We start from the raw sequence: 12263 nt of genomic DNA, 5'->3' as shown, positions 1-12263 counted from the left end.
GACAGTACCAGATTTATCCCAGGAGACAAAGCCTGAAGAATATGTCACTGTCATATGTTTTCTCAGCCAACTTTGTGAGAGAGAGAAAGAACATGCAGCAATTATTAGAAATTAGTAAGGTTTATATCAGACACAATTATGTTTTTAAAGTATTAATAGGCTGTGAAATATACTTGTCAGACCTCATTTTGTTTTGGCTTCTGACACTTCCAGTGAATGGTGTCTCTAGATTATAGAAGGTGGTTAAATTTGATTTTTTTTCATTTTCACAACACAGCATGGAGGAAGCCTATTCCAGCCATGCTGCCCAATTTTATCCAAATGCCCTAACCACCCGTATGTTTTGGAAGTTAGAAGGAAATAGGAGCAACTGGGGAAAACCCATACAGGTCATGAGGAGAATGCCTAAACACCTTACAGACAGTGTCAGATTGGAACCCGGGTCACTGCGTTGTAACAGTGATCCGTTAACCGCTGTGCAAACTAGGCATTAGGCATACAATCAAGAGAGAATCAGAATCAGAATTTATTGTCATGAACAAGTCATGAAATTCGATGTTTTGCAACAGCATCTTAGTGTAAACAAACATATTATAACCATCTTGTGATATTACTATAAAAATATAACATTAAAATAACAACAATAATACTGCATGAAAAGGAAGACAGTGGATTTGGTTCATTGATTATTCAGGAATCTGATGGCACTGGGGAAGAAGTTGTTCTTGTGCCATTGAGTCCTTCACATCTCCCTATTTTAGGTTCCTGTATCTTTTTTCCTGATGGTAGCAGAGTGAAGAGGACATGTTCTGGGTGGTTGGGTTTTTTGAGGAGAGATGCTGTTTTTATAAGACACCGCCTCGTGTAGATGTCCTTGCTGGAATGAAGTCTGGTGCCTGTGATGTTGCAGGCTGAGTTAACAGCCCTCTAGAGTTTATTCTTAACCTGAGAATTGGTGCCTCCATACCAGGCAGTGATGCAACCAGCCAGAATGCTCTGCACGGTACACCTATCTTACCGAACAGCCTCAGACACCTACAAAGTATAGCTGCTGGTGAGCCTTCTTTGTGATTGCATCAACGAGAAGGCTCCAGGAAAGATCCTCGGAGATGTTGACACCCAGAAATTTGAAGTTCTTGACCTTCTCCACTACTGAGCCCTCGATGATGACTGGCCAGTGCCGGGTGCACTACTTTGCACTCTCTGTATAAATGATTTAGATGAAAGAATTGATGACTTTGTAGCCAATTTTTTGGATGTTATGAAGCTAAATAGAAGGACAGGTAGTTTTGAGGAGGCAGGAAGAGTGCTTGGTTGGAGAAATGGGCAAAGAAGTGGCAAATGTAATAGAGCATGGGGAAGTGTATGATCAAGCAATTTGTCAGAAGGAATAAGAGAGTAGACTCTTCTAAATGGGAAGAAAATTCAGAAAACAGATCTGAAGGGGTTAACTTGCAGGTTGAGTCAAATACCATGTTAGTATTAATTTCAAGAGGATTAGAATATAAATCAAAGATGTAATGCTGAGGTTTTATAAGTACTGGTCAAACCAAATTTGATTTGTGAGCAGTTTTGGGACTTATTTCGTAGAACTTATAACACAGAAATCTACAACACAGTATATGGCTTTTGGCAAACTTTATTTTGTCAACGTAATGACATACTCAAACAACTTAGTAAAAATTTGCTACTACATAACCCTCCATTTTTCTGAGTTCCATGTGCATATCTAATGGTCTCTCAAAATATTCTGTTGTACCTGCCTCCATTACTATTGGTGGCCATGCATTCCATGCACCCATTGCTCTCGGTGTGAAAACTTAAGTCTTACATTTCCCCATGGTACTTACTCCCAAGCATCTTAAAACTATGCCCCAATGTGTTATTGATTTCAACCCTGGGGAAAAAAAGCCTTTGACCATCCACATGAGTAATACCCTTCATCATCTTCTAAATATTTATCAGGTCTCCACTCATCTATTTAAATAAGAGCAAAGAAGAATAGAGATCTACAAGATTATGAGAGACAGAGATAAGGTGAACAGCCAAAACCTTTTCCCTAGGACAAAACTAGCAATAATAGAGGACATCTGTAAAAGGTGAGGGAAGGAAAGTTTAGGAGAGATATCAAGGGTAAGGTTTATACACAGAGAGTAGTTGGTGCTTAGAATTAATTCCCAGGGGTCATGGTGGAGGCTGGTAAAATAGGGAGATTTAAAGGACACTTGCACAGGCACAAGGATGCCAGAAAGATAGTGGGTCATGGGTATGATGCTTGAGAAAATTTGGTTTGTGGAGATGGTTTATATAGATCAGTACAACATCATGGGATGAATGGACTGTACTGTGGTGTAATGTTCTATGTTCTATAATTCAATACCCTTTCAGAATGTTAAAGGACACGTTATTGAGTTTTAATGAACAGACATTATTATAATGTGAAAAAAATAACAGCCAATTTAAATCTGTCGTAAAGCAATAACAAACAAATAATGTGCTTTAATTACTGAGGGATAAATATTGACCTGGGCACTTTTCAATGTCTTTGCCAATCAATAAATGATCTTGGGTTCCCAGAGTAGGCCCAAAGTAGGCTGCTTAATTGGCATCCCATGTGTTACCCATAACAGTTATACCTTCCATGATCAAAACACCAGGAGTTTGTAAAGGTTTGGTATGACATCGGAAACCTTGACAAATTTAGACAGATGTGTGGTGGAAAGTGTGCTGACCGGGGCATCATGTCTGGTATTGCGACACCAATACCCTTGAAAATAAAGCAGCAGACATAACGGAGGGCATCATAGGCAAAACACTCCCCACTATCGAGAACATCTAAAGTGAACACTGCTGTCGAAGAGCAGCATCAATAACCAAAGACCTACATCATCCAGCACATCATCTTGCCATTACCATCAGGAAAGAGGTATAGGTGTCATAAGATTCCCAGCAGCAGGTTCAGGAACAACTGCTACCCCTCCACCATCAGACTCCTCAACAATAAACTCAATTAGGGACTCATTTAAGGACTCTTACTTTTGCACTTTTTGATTTTTTTTTCTACCTTATTGCATAGTCAGTTTGCTTACATTTCTTTTATTTACCTCTGTACATTGTGTACAGTTATTTTTGGCACTACCAATAAGTAGTAATTCTGCCTCACTTATCGGAAAAAAAAGAATATCAGAGTTTTATGTGATGCTATGAATGTACCCTGACATTAAATCTGAAACCATGTCTGCAAAATGCAAAGTAGTGACAATCTAAGTCTAGTACATGAACACATCTAAACCTGTGGCCCTCCCCAGTATGGCAAATGCAAGAGGCGCATGGCACAACTTTCCCTCAAGTACTGTAAGCTATTCTGAATGTAAATGTGTTTTCCATATCTTCTTCATCACTGGATCAAAGATCTTGAGCTCCACAGATCAACAATACCTTCACCAGAAGGACTGTGGTTGATCAAGAAGGTGATACACCATCACTTTTTCACAAACAATTTGAGATGGACAGTAAATGCTGACTTTGAGACACAGACCCCGTTGTCGAATATATATATAGGTGTCTGAGCTATACAATGTTTTTGATGGTCTTTTTGAAAAGCAATTTATATAATCTCTAGCCCTCTTTTTCAATGATTATTTTACAATAAACTTTGCATCCTAGTATCTGAATCCATAATATTCTGACCTTCCTGTCTCTTATATAAGAGTTTACTTCATGATGTCTTTGGAAAAGAAAATCTTAAAAATAAAAATACAATGCTGCAGAAACTCAGCAGGCCAAACAGCGTATTTTATATTGAAAAGATAAAGATGCATAACCAACATTTTGAAACTGAGCCCTTCATCAATATATGAGCAAAATGTAGGAAGGTGCCTAAATTAAATGGTGGGGGGGGGGGAGGAGAATAGGCCCACAGACAAGAGGTAATAGGTGGATAAGGGACGGAGGGAACAGCAACAAACATGGAGGGGAGATAGCTCTATAAATGGAGAGAGAAAGGAATGAAGAGCTTCAGAAAAGGAGAGAGAAATTAACAAAATAGTTTAAAAATGGAGGAAGAAATTATTAAAGTTGTTTGACAATGAATTTTCCATTTGAAATCCATTCATATTCCCTCCTTAAAATTTGTTGCCTCATCTTGTCAAAAGTTCTTTTTGCATTTTTCTTGGTTTGATGTTACCTTAAATGCAAATTAGAAACATTAAAATCAAAGGACCATTTTTTTTAAAAAACAACTTCTTGATCAATGATCTCAGATCATGTTTTTTTAATGTATTCATAATTTATATAAATATTGTTGTTGTTACTTCAGCACCGATAGCAACAAACATTGTGTCTTGAAGTATGCTTCTAAAAGAGGAGTACAGATCCACATTGCAGAAAAAAAATGTTGAGCATTTGCTGGTTCTGATGGGTCACTAGAAGTTGATTGCCTCAGTGTATGCCTTCTTACTTGTCCCTTTTTAAAATTGCAATTAAGCATTTGGTGATGAGGTTATATATAAACATAGCAATAGTGTAAATCAAGCATATTGTTAACGTCAGGAAGAAGATCTCAGCAATATCTGATCTGAGGCTGTAGTAATAGAAAACGATTAAAAATGAATTGCAAGAGAGAAACTAATCTTTCCAGTTCTGTTGTAGAAAGGCCCAACAATACCCTTAACCAAAATATATCTTTAGGGATATATTGTGCTATAGCAAAGTTGCTATATTTGGACTAAAGGCATTTGGTTAGGGAGGGAAAATCAACTTTTCTGATTGCTATCTACCAATACCCTGTGGATTTTTTTTGTTTTGCTGCAGGCATTGGGCAAGGAGTGGATTATACTCATTCCTATATAACAGCAGTGATTACACTTCAAATGTGCTTCAATTCCTCTAAAGTGCATTTGTATGTCCTGAATTAGTCAAGAAAGTTCCTAGATAAATGTGAGGTTTGTTTTATTACAGCACTTTGAAGTAGTTGAATAAATTGCCAATACTCACAGCCTACCTTATCAATGTGATGGGATAGGAGTAGATAGCTTTGGACCATGACTGAGAAAACAGAAGAGGAAATTGTTAAATAAATAAAGGACCTTTTGACTTTACGTCTCTGGTAGATTAGCTGGTTGGGGCGGCAAATCATTTATCTGCGTGGACCAATAAATATTTAAGTTTGGATCCAAATGTGCGGAAATATGCCCTGCATTTCCAGCATTGAAGTGTAAATACAGGATGTACACTGCTTTTGAAATTTGGTTCTATTAACTTCAGTGGATGCAGTCTTCGAAGTGGAAAACAATGTGGCTTATCATCCTCATCATCATCACTTTCCATCCCTTTAATATTACATCTAGCCTCAGATTGGGGCTGCCAGTGAACCAGCATTTGGGCCTCAAATCTGAGGGTGAAGCTAAAAGCCAGCTCTATGACCCCAGAAGTGGACTTGATGGTGAGCCAGGTACAAGATATGGCAGGTGCATCGAAGGAGAAAAATCATCCTGGGATGATTCTGAACAGCATGTACAAGCAGTTGAAACCTTCAGAAAGGGAGAGACAAGAAAAGGAAATGTTCTGTTCTCAGTTGCACTGGTTTTTCTACTGTTTAGTGTAAAACAAAATTTGATTTTGGTAGTCATAAACCCACTTGATTTGGGAAAAAAAAATGATATGAGTCAAAGGAGAAGTTATTGAGGGCGAGGACATGTTCTGCCAGCCAAGGGAGGTTGGGTGGAGGAGGACAGATTGAGTCTGTTGTTGAGGAAGAATTGAAGGGCTTTGAGTTCTTTGATATGGGGGATGGCAGTGCATAGTGTATGGATGTTCACATAGTGAACTTGAGGTTGTCGATTTGGGGACTGGAAGTGGCTGAAGTGATGGAGGGCATTGTGAAGTATTGCGGATGTAGATGGGAAGGATTAGACCAAAGGGAGCAAAATGGAATCAAGTTAAGTAACTATCAGTTTGATAGCGCAGGAGCGCACACATACAATTGGTCTAATGGGATGATTGGGTTTGTTAATCTAGAGTATAGGTAAAACCAGGCTGTGTGGGTTTGGAAAGCAATTGAGGACCATGGAAGGGAAATTACAGGAAGTGATCAGTTCACAGATGGTGCATGAGATAGTGGATTGTTTTTTTTGGTGGGGTCCTATTCAAAGGGTAAGTTGGAGGTGGTGTCTGAGAGTTGTCATCTGGTTTTGGCCAGATAGAGGTCAGTGCACCAGACAACAGTGCCATCCTTGTCTGCAGCTTTGATAGTGGAGTTGAGATTGGTGCAGAGAAAGTGGAGGGCAGAACGTTCCGAATGGGTGAGATTAGAATAAGTCGGCGGTGGGGGGGTTGATGTTGAAATGGCTGATATCTCAGCAGAACTTGTAAATATAAAGATCCAGAGTAGGCAGAAGGCCGGAATGGGGTGTCCATGACTATGAAGAATGTTTAAGGAGGGAGAAGGGTTCCTTTGCAGAGGGTGGAGCTACTTGTTAAAGAAGTAGACACGGTCATGGAGTTGATGGAAGAAAAGTTTGGCATCATGGCGTGCATGGAACTCATTGAAATGTGAGTGAAGGGCGAAAAAGGTGAGGCCTCGATTGAGGACAGACAGGGGAAGATCGGAAGAGATGGGGTTAAAGTGCTGGCCAATATGTGGGGGGGGGGAGGGTGTTGGGAGAAGAGGATGAGTGGATCAGGATGTGGAGGGTCAGGGAGGATGCAAGGGAGGGAGAGACATGAGGAGGGGGAGTGTGAGATGGGCCATGGTGAAAGTTCTAAGTGGTATGTGTGTTATTAATTCAAACAGTTTACATAAAAAAGGAATATACCCTTTAAAACCTTAAGTATTTGAATTTGACTGAATGTCATTCATAGAGTAAGGATGTTACAATCACTCTCATCTCCCTGGGTAATGATGATAAAGTGATTTCAGTTTATAATGGTCAAAGGTATGAAACTGTATGCAACCATCCATGCTTTTCTCTGAAATCACCATAGACACAGCCTGGTGATGGTTGCCATATTCATGAACTGAGCAAGTCAATGTGAATGAGGAACAGAAAGCTGCCAATGCTCTTGCATCCATAATCCAGCAAATGGCTTTGTGAAATCAGAATGAATAATGTTGATTAGAATGCAATTTTTTTAATGCATCCAAACACTTATTAACCATCAAATTGTTTGCATTCACTCATGTCAGTTCTGACATAAAGAAGGGAATGTTCCTACTGAATGTATGTATTGTAATTCTGACATCAGTACTCAAGATGGTTTTATTTTGTACTCTGTAAATTTGTTGCACTGTTATGAAGTGCTCTTCCTTGCAAAACAATACTGAGCCTCCAATTTAGACTGAAAAAAGAAATCCATGTCCAGTAGACACATATTTTGTGCTGTGAGATGCTTTCTCATTTTTCAATTCTGAACACAAAATTGAAACAAGGAAACATTTATTTTGCATAAATGTTTCCGGTATTATTTCCTGATCTTAAAGTGAAAGGAAAGAAAAGCACAAAACCGTAAGAGGGAGTCTGGATTCACAGAAGAATTAAATATTCAGTGAGTGGTATTTAGTTTGTTTAGATGTAAAATTGAGTACAGCATTCTGCTGTCCATGTAGGTGAAGTTAACACTCATTCTAACTGTAATAAAGATGATGAAATTCAGTCATGTTAGTAACTCGATGGTCTTGTGGCTGAAGATGATATCTGGCACCCAAAAGTATATATAGTTCAAGAGATTGTGAGCTTAATTCTGTTCACGGTCAGAGGGGATAAATATCAGAACCACCATTCTGAAGTATCATACATCAATGGGATGAAAACAGCTGTGGTACAAAACAAAGTATTGAGCCACTCACTTCAAATGATAAAGAAAATCTATAAGAAAACATCTGTGGATATTGCACTGATGGCAGAGCAAGGTTCCTGACAGACAACAACACACAGTGGTCATGATATCAGTGGCTCAGTTACTAGCAATCAGAAGCTCTAAGTTTTAACCCAGAGATTTAAGCAAAAATGCGAAGCTGCTATTCCATTCACTTCACTGCTGAGGGAGTCATGCAGCCCTGGTCCTTTGGATAAGAAATTAAGTTGATATCCTGTCATCTCCTATTGACAGGTGTAAAAGATGCTCTTTAAAACAACATACCTTGCAGGAATTTAAAATTGCTGCCATTTCAAGAGGCAAGCATGGAAAATGCATTGGCCCCAATGTATTTGCACCTACACAATTTTCTTTACATGTTTGATTGGGGAAAAATTAGATGGAGGACAGAGTCCAAATTTGAGATGTTTCTTATGTTCATCCCTCTCTCCTATAATTTAAAGTAGTTCATAGGCTCACCTGTCCAAAGTCAAACTATCTTGTTTTCATGCGGATGTATCTCCTCATTATGGTAAATGCAACAATGGAGATACTGCAATAATTCATATGTTTTGAACATGCCAGAGTCTTGAGAAATATTGGATCAAAGTATTTCAAGCTTTTTCTGTACTTTTTAAAGTTAATTTTAAACCAAATCCCATAACTACTTTATTTGGTATTTTTAGAGAGGGTGACCTAACTTTAACAACATCTGAGCCATAAGTATTAGATTTTATTTCGCTTATGGCTAGGCACGTGTTGTTGCTCAGCTGGAGGGATGTTACCCCGCCTAATCACGCTCAATGGCTACATGACATCATGTCATGTTTAAACTTAGAGAAGATTAGATACTCAATTTCTGATCTGAATTTAAATTTTCAAATACTGTGGGGAACTTTTTGAATTACTTTTATAATCTTTGATTAGTTATGAAGGTAGAAATGTTGACTAATGAGACATTTATTACTGATAAGAATTCTGGCTTTCTTTTTTTTGGCAAAATGGTGGTGGGTTCATATTTTTTTTATATAATAATAAAATAATTTTTAAAATGTTGTTTCTCAAATTTTCCCAATTATACAATTAAGAAAGATGCAATAGATTTAGTTGCCTGGAAGTTCTTATACATTGGGCAAAGCTCGTGAAAATGGTGTTGAGGTAGGTGCCTATCCTTATGACCACCAGAGATCAGTGTTCATTTCTACATGATGTCCAATGCAAATGTTTTTAGAAAATTCATGCAAGAATTGTTATGTCATATCTTGATTAAAACTCATAAAAAGCTGATTCCAATTTTATGGTGACGTCAATTGGAGAGTGTTTCATGGGTAAAAGATGGGAGCTCACTTGTTCTTCCATTTTGAATGCTTTGTGATTTTAGTGGGGTAGCCACATACACATCCTCAATCTAATGCCTCAAATGCTTCATAGTTCACAAGATTTTTTTTTTCATTTATTTCCAAGGGGGAGGGGGAGGGGACCAAAAAAGGGTCAGAATCTAAATAAGTTTGAACTTGCTCCAGTTCAGCACATTTCCTTTCAGAAACCTCTGTCTGCTGGAATCATGGACATGGTCTGTGAAGCCAGAAGGTGGGCAGTTTCACAGCCACCACGTGCAGCGGAGTAGTGGCATCCATTCTGCAGGCTTTCTCACTATGTTTCACTTTTGGGGCTCAAAAGATATCGTAGTATCCCATAAAGTAGTTATGGGATTTGGTTTAAAATTAACTTTAAAAAGTACAGAGAAAGCTTGAAATCTATTGCATCTTTCTTAATTGTATCATTGGGTAAATTTGAGAAACAACTTTTTAAAAATTATTTTATTATTATAAAAAGAAAATCTGAACCCACCACCATTTTGCCAAAAAAATAAAAGAAAGCCAGAATTCTTATCCAATAAATATCTCATTAGTCAACATTTCTACCTTCGTAACTAATCAAAGATTATAAAAGTAATTCAAAAAGGTTGCCACGGTATTTGAAAATTTAAATTCCTACACTATTCCTGAAATGTGTCCGACTGAGCACAGTATTACAGCTGCAATGCTAAAAGTTCATTACATTTCAGGCTTGAGACCTTCAAGTTGTTACCCTTGAAGACTAAGTGGGTAGGATGTGCATTGTTTCTAATTGATTGATTTTCAGTTTCCTAACTACTGCATAGCATATGAAACTCATGAGCATAATGGTAAAAATTTCTTGTCCAGTATCCAGTCCTTGTTTGTATGTCCAACAATAATCTGAATTAATTTTGATAATTGTGGTGGACCGAATGGCCGCACTGCTGGACAGGCAGAATCGCTGCAGCGAGCGACCAACACAGAATGGTGCAGGCTTCCATTCTTTTCCCACGAGAAGCCCTCATTTGCAGATCCGCATGGGTTGATGCAGTGCGTTGCTTCCCTGCCGGCATGTTGCCAGAGAGACAATGACTGCAGTGCACTATCTTCACACCCCTTTATGAGGTGAACGATTGTTTAAAATAAGCTGTGTTTCTCTGCAGTCAGTACCACTAAACGGGTGACCCCGACGGGTGCTCGATATCTTTTGTGTCCCAAAAGTGAAGCATAGTGAGAAAGCCTAAAGAATGGATGCCACTACTCTGCTGCATGTGGTGGCTGTGAAACTGCCCACCTTCTGGCTTCACAGACTACATCCATGGTTCCAGCAGACAGAGGCTCAATTCCACATTAGGAAGAGAGTAAATGAAGCCACCAAATTTTGGCATGTAGTTACCTCATTAGATGAAGATTCTGCTGCCAAGGTAGATGATTTTATCAACAACCCACCTGAGAAGGGAGGAGGATCAATACACTGCTTTTAAGGCACACATCCTTGCGACTTTCAGCATGTCTGACCTGGAAAGAGGCACATGCTTACTCCACTTTGACGATTTGGGGGATAGAAGGCTGTCAGAACTGATGAATGAAATGCTTCCATTTGCAGATGGCCATTTCAACTGCTTAATGTTTGAGGCAACCTTCTTGGAAAAGCTCCCTCATGACATCGCCCTGCTGCTCTCTTCTGATGACTTCTCCAAACCAAGGGAAATGGCATGGGAGGCAGACAGACTTCACAGGGTACCGCAGCCTCCCGTGGCAAAGTTTCAACAGATCACCTTGGACAGTTAAGTCAATGCAGCCATCAGTTCTACAGCACTCCACAAGCAACTGAGGAAGAAAAAGCCATCGGAGAACAATGAGTGGTGTTTCTACCACAGAAAGTGGGGCAGGAATGTGCGCCGCTGTGCCACCATGCAATTACGTGTTTGACTCACAGGAAAAAGACAATGCCAACCACCTCAGATGGCCTCAGTGGTTGGCGACCACACTGGCCTGTTATATGCCACTGATCAGCGCAAGGGATGCAAACTGCTAGTCGACACTGGAGCTCAGCTCAGTATCTTCACACCATCCTCTGACAAGCAGGAATCTTGAGTGCCTCAAGCCTACTTGCATGTCACCAATGGCACTATGATTAGCAGTTATGGTACCAAGTTGATACACTGGTATTAGGCATCATAGCTTATTGCTGGGCTTTCATGCTAGCGGCGGTAGGACAGCACATTTTGGGAGCTGACTTCCTGAGGTCACATGATTTGTTGGTAGACTGAAAGGGCACCATTTGGTCCATACATTCCGCACATGCCCACTTTCTTCAGGTCACCGGCTGGCAACACTGCTATGTGTGCAAACACTTCCCACCGATGATTTTGCAAACTTATTAGCAGAGTTTCCTGAACTACCTACACCAGATTTCCATTTAGACTCTCCACATTATGGAGATCAGCACTACTTAACCACCACCGTGTGTGTTAAGAGTACTCTGAATCGAGCAACCAAGGTCAAGAGAAAAGTCCAAGCACACACTTCTCTGCCCACACCACTTCTCTGCCTATGTCCAGAGGTCAACAGTATATACTAACAATGGTTGACTATTTTACCTGCTGGCCGGAAGCGACACCACTGATGGACATCATGGCTGAAGTGTGTGCTTGGACTTTTCTCTCGACCTGGGTTGCTCAATTCAGAGTACTCGTCCAACTAACCTCTGACAGGAGAACTCAGTTTACTACAACCTTGGTGGGCAAACCTGGCGAGAATTTGCAATATGCAATTACACCATACTACGGCGTACAACCCACAGGCTAATGGGCTAGTGTAACATTCCCACTGGCATCTGAAACATGCCTCGCAGGCAAGACTTAACGGGCCTCAGTGGGCAGATGAGTTTCTGTGGGTGCTGTTGGGTAATAAAACAGCACCTAAGGATGATCTGGAGACCTCTTCAGCAGAATTAGTTTATGGTGCTCCACTCCTAGTACCAGCAGACATCATTCCTTCTCCAGCCAAAGATAGATCCTTGGTTACAGAGGAATTACAAGAACTAAGAAACAAGAAGAGTTCCCA

General features: G+C 39.8%; 1 protein-coding gene across 22 annotated transcripts in view; it reads left to right on the top strand.

The window, feature by feature from the left end:
• Positions 1 to 12263, top strand: part of arhgap15 (Rho GTPase activating protein 15) — an 826317-nt gene that overhangs the window by 368577 nt on the left and 445477 nt on the right. The window lies entirely within an intron of this gene.

Source organism: Narcine bancroftii, chromosome 4, assembly GCF_036971445.1.
Source record: "Narcine bancroftii isolate sNarBan1 chromosome 4, sNarBan1.hap1, whole genome shotgun sequence".
In the NCBI taxonomy this organism is placed as follows: Eukaryota; Metazoa; Chordata; class Chondrichthyes; order Torpediniformes; family Narcinidae; genus Narcine; species Narcine bancroftii.
This window is presented reverse-complemented; position numbering and strand designations above follow the sequence as displayed.